We start from the raw sequence: 12,652 nt of genomic DNA on the forward strand, positions 1-12,652 counted from the left end.
CATGTATTTAATCTTCAATCCTCATATTTATATCCATCCATAATTTACATATTTTCTTAAAATCAGTTGATTATCAGCCATATCTCTTTTGCCACTTCAGTTTATTTAGATGTCTTTTCCTGAACAAATACTTTATGACTCTAGTATAACTGAAATTACTACTAAGATTTAATATCTTTACAAGTTATAGCCTAAATTTAATATGTTTTTAAATTTTGTTTTATATCACTACTTAAAGTCTAACGTACACTTTCTGACAATGCTCACTATTTTCTTTCTCAGTTGTTATAATTTCTAGAATAAGCTAATCATACTCTTCTCATATTTTAAACTTATCAGGCAGTTCTGCTTTACTGGGAAAAAAAATGGGTTCACAATAGCCAGTCCTGTCATTACTTTCTGGGAGATAACATAATTGGAAGGGCAAATTAAAAATTAAAACAATCAAACAAAAATATCAAACAGATGTGGGTTTTGCTCAGACGAAATTCTCCTGTGTGTTAAACATTTTTATCATTACAAACATGTAAAAAACTGGAGTCCTTCTATGAAGACCTCACAAAACTTTTTCCTACAGTCCTTATGATGCTTTAATTTTCTTGTGCAATTTAGAAATTTTACGCAGAAAAGATCAAAATAAATGCAGGCAGTAGAAAAGGAGATGCTTTTCCAAAAGCAGCCCTAGAGTCTTATAAAGCCACATGTGACCGTTGGAGAAACAAATTCAGCAAAACATTAAAAGTTCCTCATTTATTTTTCTTTATGATTTTTATATTTAAAGATTTAGTTGCCTATTTTTGTGTGGAAACATTCAGGGAGATGTAAGATGCAGTTTAAAGTTAGCTAAAAGTAACAATATCTGAGTGTTCATTTTCAATCTCAAACTGTTTATTTTCAGAATAAATACATACCTGTAGATACTTGCTAAGCATGAATATTTAATCTTTGAAAGTGGATGTAGGAATTTACCCCAGGTCAGGCAAATCACCATGGACTTTTGCTAACTTTAAATAGGTTCAGATCCTCATTATTACAAAATGTAAAACACAAGAACTTACGTAGGAACTCGCACTTCCTCTCCCAGAACTAAGAAAATAATTTTCTAGTAAAATAACACTTAGAAAAAAATCTGTGATAAATATTGATCTTCTCATAAACAGGTAAGATTTCGATAAATATTTGTTTTTTAAACCAAATAAAGTGATAAACACTAGAAAAATGCTAAGTTGGATTATCAATGGACAACAATAGACAGCTAGGCAAGGAGATACCAAAGTATCACATGCTTCCAGCCTACATTCGTTTTGTCTTGCTTCCTTGGAATAAATAAGCCAAGGTGGCTAAAAGGACAGCAGGAGTGCCAACGAAGAGCGGCTCATTCAGATGTGACCCCATTTCATTTCTGTCCAAGAAACCCTTATCTCAAAAGTAAATCAGTGCCTTTTCCACCTGGTAATTCATGATAAGTATGAAAATGTGTCCGTCTTTGACATTTAGCATGCAAATTTATCTTGCTGTCAGTATCTGGATTTGTCCTGTGAGAAGGAGTGGTGAGTTGCTGCTTTGGCTTGGTGACCTGAATGCATCACATTTTAACTTTGCCTCTCTATGGAATGGGAATGTGATATGTGTAACTAAATGTTCTGATAGCATGCTGGGGAATTCATTACTCCTTGGAAATAAGAAAGAGACTTTCCAAGAAACCAGAAGTTGTTTTCTGAATACTCAAAACAGTTACATTGACCACTTTATCTCAGAGAGGGATGTATTAACTGAATTACCCTCCAGAGACTTTGATTTAAATGATCTGGGGTAGGAAATTTTATTTTAAAAGCTCTCCCAGGTGACTTTAATGTGCAGTCAGGAATAAGGACCACTGGCTAAATGAAATCCTGAGGATATGATCTGTTCCTCAGAGGCTGACTGCTTGGTGACCTTCCCAGCTAGTTATTACTATCAATTTCATCTTCAGTTCCACTCTACATCATCACAGAAGTGCTGGGTTTCTTCCTCTCTCTCCTCAGACTTTACAGGAAAAAAAAAATGGGGTCCACTATTCGAGAATGATGCCTTCTTGTCCTTTCCCATATGTGAAATTATCTGTACTTGTAACAGCTGTTTCTTCATTGTCTCTTAGCTCAAAGGAAAGGACGTGTCAGCTACCATTAAAGGGTAAAGCCAGCCCCTCTGTTCAGAATCCCAGAACCTTTATCTCCTGGGACTCTGATTCTCCAATTGGCCCAGTTCTTTGCAGTACCTTCAACCTCCCACGCAGCACTGGATTTTTGCCCTCATTATTTAAGCCTCTCACATCTCAAAAACAACCTTTCCTCAGCTCAAAGCCTCTTTCTGAGGAAAGCTCTTGCCTTTAGTTCATAGTCAGGATTCTTATTTTCACTTGAAGCTTCAATTTTTCTCACCTCATTACTCTCCAACTACAGTCATGTGTCCTCCACATCAATAATGTCAATGAAATACCAAGGTCACTGGTGAGCTGTGCTTGTTGAATTCCATGAGTTCTTCTTTGGCCTTATTTTTCTTGACCAATTTGTAGCATTTAACTACATTAACCATGCTCAATTTATAAAAGCTCTCTGTGTAGTTGTGACTCCATTCTCTCCTGTTTCTATCTGTTTCTAACTGCTTCTTTTTGACCTACACAGGTTTGCCTTCCTCCTTCAATTCCATTCATATTGGTGGTCTCCTCAGTCTACCTCTCTTCCATCCTCTTCTCTGCATTTTTATTATCACTGATTTCATCTAAAGCCATATAATTTTTTTAACCCAGATTATTAGAATAGCTTCAATGATGTTTATCCTTCATCTAGTGTTGGCTCTTTCTGTTAATATCTCATTTTCTAAAATACACTACACCTTATACTTTATGTCTTTACCCATGTGGCTCCCTCTATCTGGTGTATCCTTCGTAGCTATCATTCCTATCATTAGTCTTGCCCATTACATCTGATTTAGTTAAGGAAATTCCTTCCCTGATAAGCATTCCTTTTAATCTCTGTTCATTCTGGGGAACTCACCTTTATATAGTTCTAGCATGAAATTTATGTTAAAATATTAGCATTTTGTAATACTTTGGAATCCCCTCCCTTGCCTCCACCACTGAGAGTAAATATATTGCAGGATAATGATTTTGTCTTGGTAATCTTTTATCCCCAGTGATTAGCACAGTATCTGGCTGGCAAATAATTGTTGCTCAATAAATGCTTGTTAAATATATTAAATTATTATACTGCCCAGCTTACAAAGTAAATAAAAACAAAACAAAAATCTTCCTCATTGTTCATAAATACAAAATAAAATCCAGTATTTACCTTGGAGTGCAATACAATCTTCACGATCAAATTTATCTAACTACATACACCATGATATCTCCCAACTTTTCTTACACCCAATTAGTTTCATGCTGTTTCACAATCAACTTATGTTTTAGTTTCCTAGGCTGTCTAAAGCAGATACCATGAAATGGGTTGGCTTGAACAATGGGAATTTATTAGCTCACAGTTTGAGGCTGAAAAAAATGTCCAAATCAAGGCATCACCAAGTGATGTTACCTCAAAAGACTGGCTGCCCATGGTCCTTGAATCCTCTGCCACATGACAAGGCACAGGGCAGCATCACTTATCTCTCCCTTCTCTTCCAGGTTTCATTGATTTCAGCTTCTTGCTTCTCTCTCTCTCTCTCTCTCTCTCTCTCTCTGTATTCATTCTACTTATAAAGGACTTTCGTAGTAAGATTAAGACTCATCCTAAACAAAGTGGGTCATACCTTAACTGAAGTAGCCTCATAAAAAGTTTCTACTTAAAATAAGTTCATACTCACAGGAATGGATTAAATTTAAGAATACGTCTTTTTCTGGAGTACATACAGCTTCAATCCACCACAACTTGCCATAGGCCCTTTCATGACTCTGCAACTTTATAAATAGTTCATCCCTGTTTTGGGTATCTTAGCATCTCTCAATCGCTCTGCTGTCCTTCTTAAATCCCTACTCACGCTTAAACACCAAGGTTAACCATCATCTTTTCTAGGAAATGTTCTGGACTATTCTAGGCAGAGTGGTTGTCCCAGTGTCTTTGAATCCCAAGCACTGTATTCATTTATCTGCAATATCCTTTACTGCTATGGTTGGGAACTATGCACAGCTGCTGATGTTTCTCCCACTGAAGTAGACCAGGATCTTATTGAGGGAAGGATCTTATCTAACTCAGCTTTTCTCTCCCTTTATCTAATAAATAGTCAACTTTTAATAAAAATTTGTCAAATAAGTAAATGAATGATTGCTAAAATAAAGGTATATATAATAATTTACAACTTGGAGAAAGTGACTGCAATATTTTCATGATTAATGGACTTTATTCCCTAAAGGTTTAAATTCATTTCTGTCTTCATTCCTTCTTTAATTATGAATTGTCTTTATGTCTTAAATATTGTCTATGCAACCACTTCTCTTTTGCTTTGGGGATATTCTCTGCTTGGTTTATTTTAAATGTACCATGTTTTCAATGAGATTGTAAAATCCTCAAGGATATGATTTATTTAGATTTATAATAAAAGCACTATCCTGTGTTTCTAGCATAGTGTAAACAATATATTTATTAATTCAAGTATTTGTGCATGTGTCAGCCATGTGGCAGGCATTGCTAGCTGCTGGGAATACTTATGCTACATATGTAGAATCACAAAAACTATTGTAAAATTAGCTAAGAAGTTCAACATTGTTTATAATCTAATATAAACACACATTTATATCTAATTTATCTAATTTATCACATTTTTGTGATAAATTCCGTATGATTCAGATAAAAGATAAAAGAGTCATATTGAAATTGTCATATAAATTCAATTTGAATGTTAGAATTATTCCCCATTCCCATTGATCATGTCTGTGCATATTTTGCCCATGCTTTTTCTATCTTTCTAGTTATTGATATCCGTCCCAGACTTGCATTTATTTCCATTTTGCATTGGTTTTGTTTCTTTGCAAGGTATGATTCTATTTTTTGAGTGCATCTTCAAAACAACAGATAACATAGTGGTCACATTGTCATCACTTTTTTCTACAAATCCTTCTGTCAAGAACTAGTTTTGCTGCTATTTGTAAACAAAAGTGTGTTTTCACAGTAGAGAAATTAAGTAAGGATTTCTCACTCCAGTATGTTTAGTTCTTTCCTTCTCTTCACGTGATCAGAATTAGTGGAGAAGACTATTAAATAATCATAGATCTTCCAGGTGTTTTATATGAATAACAGACTGTTGACCAAAAATATGAAATAAAATTTTCTACATCATCCACGGATTTTGAGGGCTATCATGGATTTACTACAAATACAAAAAAAAAAAACATTTCATTTAAAGAACTCTTTAAAATTTCCTTCAGATGGATAATTTTACCTCTAATTTTTAAATCTCCTGTCCTAATTTCATTAGTTTTCCTTTTGCTCACTCTTTCCTGAAAATACTGCATTTCAAGTTTTTTTTTCCAGTTTTATGATTGATTAATTCAGCTAAAGCATCTATTTTTTACAAGATTATTATTTTCATTTCCTTGGTTGTTTGTGTTTTACTCATAATAGATTCCACTTTCTCCCCATTAAATGTAAACTCCTGGAGGCTTTTAAAATTATATTTACTAAAAGTTAAGCAGCTGTTTTCTCTTTATTTTTCTTTTCCAACTGTCCTTGAATTTTTATTATTTTTTTAATGATGAAAATATTTTTCTTATTTTAAAACTTGCAAAACAATAATCCTAAGTATACAGCAGATTCAAATATCACATTATAATCAACTTTATTTTTCTAGAGAGGCATTGTTTAAAATCAACATAGTACAGAAGTGCATTTAATAGTAAGGGGATTTATGAACAGAGATAACCATTTTCTCAATATGAATTGCATTTTCAATAATAAATTAATTATGCAAATCTTCAGATTCTAAATTATGTTTGCAGTTTGATGATTGAGAACTTCAGTTTGGCCCTAAATAAAACCTACATCTGTCTAAAAAGAAAAGCAAACTGCTACCCCAAACATAGTGCAATAGATATCTGAAATAGTTTATCAGACATTTTTTTTTATTGCCTGCTGTGTGCTACTAACTGAGGTAACCACTGCACCTGCAAAGGTAAGAGAACATTGAACTTAATATTACCTTAACATGTTCTAACATTTTAGAAAAGCATAATTGAACTTATGAATAATTAGAATGTACAGCTAGAAGAAGCCCATAATAATTGCCTTGTTCATACACCCTCATTATTTTACAAATAAATAAAATGAAGCTTAAGAAAGGTTAAGCAGGGTGAACAAGGTCATACTCCCAGGAAAATGGTCGAGTTGAAAACAGAAAGTTCTTTTTGATATCTGTGGAGGTTTTTGTCTTCCCTCTGTATAGCAAAACTGAACTATTTATTTGCTCACTATTTGCTTATTTTCCTAATAATTCGTGAGCTAGGAAAGACATGTGGCATATATTTCTAACAATTGCTAGAAAGGTGCCATTGAAATGCAAAATTCACATTGTTTAGGGACTTTTGAACTTTAAATAATGTTTTCTACTAATAAGGTGTATATAAATGTGTCACTATTAATCTCCATCAAATAGTATTTAAATGGCATCTTATCATTAAAATCTTTATTAATTTTTAGAGCTCAGTAAAATTTGCTAATCAAAATCATATAATAAAATCTCAAACTATTGCCTTTAGAAAAATTAATGATCACCAAGAACTATGTATGTGTGATAATCTTCCATATCTAGGCCATCTGTCTATCTTTTCCACCATATGCCACTATTAATTGCTAATATCATCCTTATTATGCATCATCTCATCTGTAACATTATTCCATGAAACTAAGAAGGCATCAACAAAGACTACAGGCAAACACCTGTTATATCCATTTCTGGCTGATAAATTTCAGCAGGTTCTCATTTGCTCTTGGGCAAACTTTCCAATCACTTTTGTATAACAGAAAGCTTTATATCACAGCAATTTTCTCTTATTACAATGAGCACATTATTTTTCTTCTTAAACAGTTAGTTATAATCAGTAGTCACACAGTATTTATTCAAAGCGCTTGTTTAGCACCTATCATGTGTACAAAAACAGGAGTGCAATGGTTACCAGACTGAACACTGGGAAGAAGAATAAAATAGGAACAGGAACTTGACACGTATGTGAAAGAACTTGAAAACTCCCTGAACACACACTGGTGAGTTAGGGTCATAGCTATTAGGTCTGAGTCAGCAATAATCGATCAAACCTGTACACCAATTTTGCACTTCATATATCAAGAACGGAATTGAACCCCAGTGCAATCCTTTTATTGAATCAAAGGTAATGGATGGGTAGGTCACACATCAATAACTGTCCTTTCCCTACAAAAGGAAGCAGATCCATTCAACATTCAAGTACTTAAGAAGTCATTGACTATTGGGTACTTCCTGAGGTGGTTTTTGGTTGAGGAAGCAAGTCTATAGCCCATGCAATAATTAGGAGACACTGCCATAAAGTATAGAATTAAATGCCAAATTGTTTGGCGAGGACAGTAAATGTAAGGTAATTTTAAAGAAAGGGGCAATAAAGAATAATTGAAATAGGAAAGAATTTTTGGAGGAGGTGGAAATTGAGTAAGATTTGAAAGGCAGATTATCATTATTATGTATTATTATTATTTTGTATGTCTGCCTTGGTCATTCAACAAGGCAGACATACAAAAACCAGTGAGGTTGTGAAACTTTTCAGTGGGAAGATAATGGGACAAACTCTTGGTAACAGTTAAAGAAACAAAACTGGATGGAGAAAAATTATGGACAACTTTGAGAATCAGAACAGTTAACAACCATTACCAGCACTAGCAGCAGCAGCATTCACATTAAGTGCTTGCTGTGTTCAAGCCCTATACTGTGTGATTTTAGATGGATTAACTCATTCTGTTCTCATACAAATTCTCAATTCCTTATAAAGTAGGTACTAATATATTGTAACTCCATTTTACAAGTAAGACCTGAGAATTATAAAGGGGAAAGATTATGTAAATAAGCAATCCGGGACTTGCACTGGCAGATTTTGACCTTGAGTCTTTATTCTTGATCATTTCATTTTATTGGCTTAAAGATGAAAATGGGAAACAATTTGGGGCCTTTGAACATACTTGGGGCTTGATAAAAATGAGATTTTGGTGGGTTTCGTCTGTGGGCAATATGAAAGATGAATTGCAGTCTAAGAGAAAAGACATGAGATGGTTGCAACATAGGAAGGCATTAGAGCTTGCCCTGTAGATTGGTGACAATGAGAATGGAGAAGGAGGGATGCCTCTACAGCCACTTCAACAGAGAAGTTATATAACCGAACCTCCACCTCATTTCCCAGATAGTGAATCTACACTCTCATGGTTTTGCTTCTGTCATATTCTCTATATTTGCTCCCTACATCTTCTCTAAGCCTTTCACATCCGACTTCCTCTGTTGAAATCCAAAATAATTTTCAAGTGCTGCTCACATATTACTTCCTGACCACCTCCAAACACGGAAATAATTTTCCTTATCTGAATTTTGCAAAGTATTATAATTCACTTGTATATAAAAGAGTCTTTCATATATTACTTGGTTTTGTCATGTTGTGTGCCTTATAAATAAACACAAAAAAATAAAAATCATTACATACTCTACATCCTATATTGTTTTAATCTGACACATCTACTCATGTTCATTAATGTTTGTTGACTAAATGAATAAATAAATGAATTAAGGAACACATTAATAAATGAATAAACAAACATCTCGATGGCTGATTAAATAATGGGACCAAGGTATGTCTACATGATTTGCACTCCAGCTTCCAATATTTTCCCATTTTCTTTTCTTCTTTACTAATTCTCTCTTAATTAATTACCCCTTCAATTATTCCTATGAGTGTTTCATCACCTTGTGCCTTACCAGACAAAATCTTTGGTTATTTGAAGCTGTCCAAATCAATATTGTTTGAATATTAGTTGACTTTTCCTATGATATATTAATATTGACTCTTAAATTGTTTCTAAATAAGCAAAATTATTAATTCTCAAATACTATTTCTTTGCACATCATGACATTCTAAAATAAGAATTGTATATGCCATTCAAGTGCATAAAGCTACTTTTTTTCATAAGCTCTAGCTTTTGGACATCTATTCCATTTTCAACAAAAGAATAATTATTTCTATATCTTTAAACTGGTAAATACCTCATATAAATATTCTATTCAGGACTAAACTATTGTTTTTATGTAAAACACAATAATAAAAATTTTCAGTTGCTCTTTTTCTTTTAATTCATTTGTCTGTTTCTGTGAACTTTCTCTCCCTTTAAAATCACCAGTTCTTGACTGTTCAACCATGCAGTACACAGACAGCAGCTATATTAATAACCTCTCAAAGGTGCAATGCACTGATACTGCTATTTATGCTGCTCTCTGGGAAAAAGCATATTTATTCTGTTCAAGTACCCATGAGACATGAGAACTATTCCTTGTTCAGACTCACAGTGGATAGTCATTTTAAAACTTCAATTACTATTTCAGCATGCTCCCTCCATAACTATTTCCAGCACCAGAGCTGGTAATTTCTACTAGCAAAATATACTTTAAAAACCATATACACATACGCCTCGAAAGCAATGAACAAATAAAGCTATGCATAAATGATTAGTATCATCAGAAAAATATAAAATTCATATGAAATAATATCAACATATGAAATATGAATTTTGAACATGCCATCTTTTTTATACCTTCCGATCATTTTACAATGATTGTTGAATGAATGACTGTATGTGTGTGTTTGAACACAATCAATCTTGGAATATACAAAAAACAATCATACGTAAATACGTGATAAATATTTCTTCAGGTTCAAGTCAGTGTAGAGCTGTTTTTGATACTGTAGAGTTTACGAAAAATAACAAAAATAACGTAACACATTATTTGTGCCTTTAAAGAATTTAAAACCATCATAAATATGATTCATACTTTTTATCAAGGTGAGACTATTGAATAAGAAAGATGGTTTATAGTCTGAGTCTTAATTTATGTAGCTCTTAAATTCCATGATCCAGTTAATAGCTTCCTTCTTGTGTGAGCTTTTGTTCACACTTGAAGATTCATTCCATTTCCTTCAATCTAACTTTTATTTTCTCATTCTTCCTGCCATCACAAATGCACATATATAATTTATCTTAAATTGAAAACATGATACTTAGATCATATTTTTCAACGATTGTTTTCACTAAATTGTCCCTTGCAGTTACAACCTCATCTGGAAAGGAGGCACTACAAGAAATCAGCTTTATTCAGTTTACTGTTCCATTCATTGCAGGGACATTGTTGAAAGAAACCCGATGATAGTTATTACAGTGTCCACTTTATAAAGAACAATGCAAGGTATTTCATCGTTTCAGTCCAGGAAAAAGTTTCCTTTTCCTGAAGCATTGCTATACTTGTATTTCATAGACAATGGAATCTTTGCAAACTGGTTGGTTTTCCTTCTTTGCCTTATCAGCTATAATATTTAAGTTGAATATGTAAACCATTCCTGAATATTGTTTACCAATTGCTAACTAATTTTTTGCTTAGGATCACATAACTCTTTTTATCTTATCCTCTCATTATCCACAGTTTTATTTTATTTTATTTTTTTCACTTAATTGCACCACATGTCATTTATAAGCCTTTAGGAATGAGAAAGGCAATTAAGAACATTTACATATGACAGGAAAATTTACTTGAACCCCCCAAAATTCTATATTCTCTCTTTTTTTAATTCTAGGTCTCTATTGCCAAGTCAGTGTAATATACCTTTTTTACTCCATTTTACCATTTTCTATGCCTTCTTTAATGCTCTGAAATATGGTTTCTCTACCATTCTATGAAAACATTTTCTATACAGGACCTTGCCACATTCCATTCATTTAAGTTTGAGAAAGTGATGAGGCTTTCCTCAAACCTTTGGTTTGTTTGAGGATTAAATATGACAAAATTTATTCAGTGGTTACCATAATGCCTGCCACATAATAAGTGCTTAATACTTATGCTGATGGTGTTGTCGAAACTGCATATTCTCCCACATAAGTCCACTTTTCAGTTTCATCATATTTATGAAAAGTACAAGATTTTTCTAGTCTCACTGACTTGAATATCAACTTTGACTTTTACTTTTTCCTTCTCTGTCCAACCAGTTGTCAAATACCTTGTCTTTTTCCCCTGTACAGTAGCCCTAAAATCTGTTCCTTCTCTATTCCCCTGGCTTCACCCTTATTCTACCAGAGATGAATCAATAGGGTGTGGTGACTCAGTGAAAAAATGTTCCCTGAAGGAGTAGAGATTTAGAGCAATAAGTCTCGAAAAAGGCAGAATGGCCATTATTAAAATAAGCAATCAGAAATGTCAGTAGGTGAGGATAAGGTATTCATTGTCGAACACAGCTTCAGTTTTGAACAAGAAGCCTCATTTCACGTATATGGAAATAGTTTATTTGATGAAAGAGTTACGGAGAGAAGACAAAAGTGGGATAGTAACAGCAAGCAAGTCCAACATTTATATGTAAAGAAGACAGGGATATGAGTAAGTGGAGGTAATGGGGAGGGGCAGTCGGAAGGCAGAATAGTATAACAATAGAGAAACTAAGAAAAGGTACAGTCCCATTTAATTATAATATATTCATATGATTTAAGACTTGTCCTAGTGAGGCCCTAGTTTTTCTATCATCTATCATAAGTCAGCGACAGGTATTTAAACCCGAGGAATAACTTTTAGTTCTATGAGCAGGGAGGGACTCTAAGTCATTTCTATCGGGAATTATTGTGCCCTCAATGGAATGGTCCTTGTAAACCTTGATGTTTATTTCTAAACAGCATTGGCATTTTAGTTTTTCAGTCTCTGTAGATGATGGTATTGACACTACGACAACCACCATCCTTTAATTTTTTTTTCTTTATTAGAGAAGTTGTGGGTTTACAGAACAATCACGCATAAAAATATAGTATTCTCATATACCATCCCACCACCATCTTGCATTGGTGTGGAACATTTGTTACAACTGATGATAGTACATTTTTATAATTGTACTATTAACTGTAGCACATACTTCAATTTAAGGCTGACTGTGTTGGAAAGTTCCATAGCATTTTTTAAAAATGTCTATTGTTACCATACATACAGTCTCATATGTCCCTTTTTAATCATATTCAGATATATATTTCATTGTCATTAATTACATTCACAATGTTGTGCTACTATCACTATCATCCCTTTAATCAGGTGCATTTTTTAGTGTGAATTGTTTTTTGGCATCCAAACATCCTAAGTCAGGTGGAATTAGGATATTTTATATATTTTGAATTCTCTTTTTGAAAATTGAAAGATGCCCTAAGTTGACTGATTCAGCTCCCTCGTTTTTTCCCAGGTAGGTATACAAACTTTCACTTCTTTTCCATACATTTTTCTCTATATTTTAAATTGTTCTGAGGTAATTTCTTGTTTGTTTGTATTCTAAAAATTCCCATCTGTCAGTACTAGGTATGGGAAATGCTGAAGCATTCATTGACTTAACTTAGTTCAATTGAAATAATTATAGAACTTATGTTCCACCTCCCCTGCTACTGAT

The 12,652-nt window shown here is 33.4% G+C and overlaps 1 protein-coding gene across 1 annotated transcript in view; it reads right to left on the reverse strand.

Moving 5' to 3' along the window:
* CSMD3 (CUB and Sushi multiple domains 3) overlaps positions 1 to 12,652 on the reverse strand; it is a 1,056,828-nt gene that overhangs the window by 639,768 nt on the left and 404,408 nt on the right. The window lies entirely within an intron of this gene.

This window comes from Tamandua tetradactyla, chromosome 6 (assembly GCF_023851605.1).
Source record: "Tamandua tetradactyla isolate mTamTet1 chromosome 6, mTamTet1.pri, whole genome shotgun sequence".
In the NCBI taxonomy this organism is placed as follows: Eukaryota; Metazoa; Chordata; class Mammalia; order Pilosa; family Myrmecophagidae; genus Tamandua; species Tamandua tetradactyla.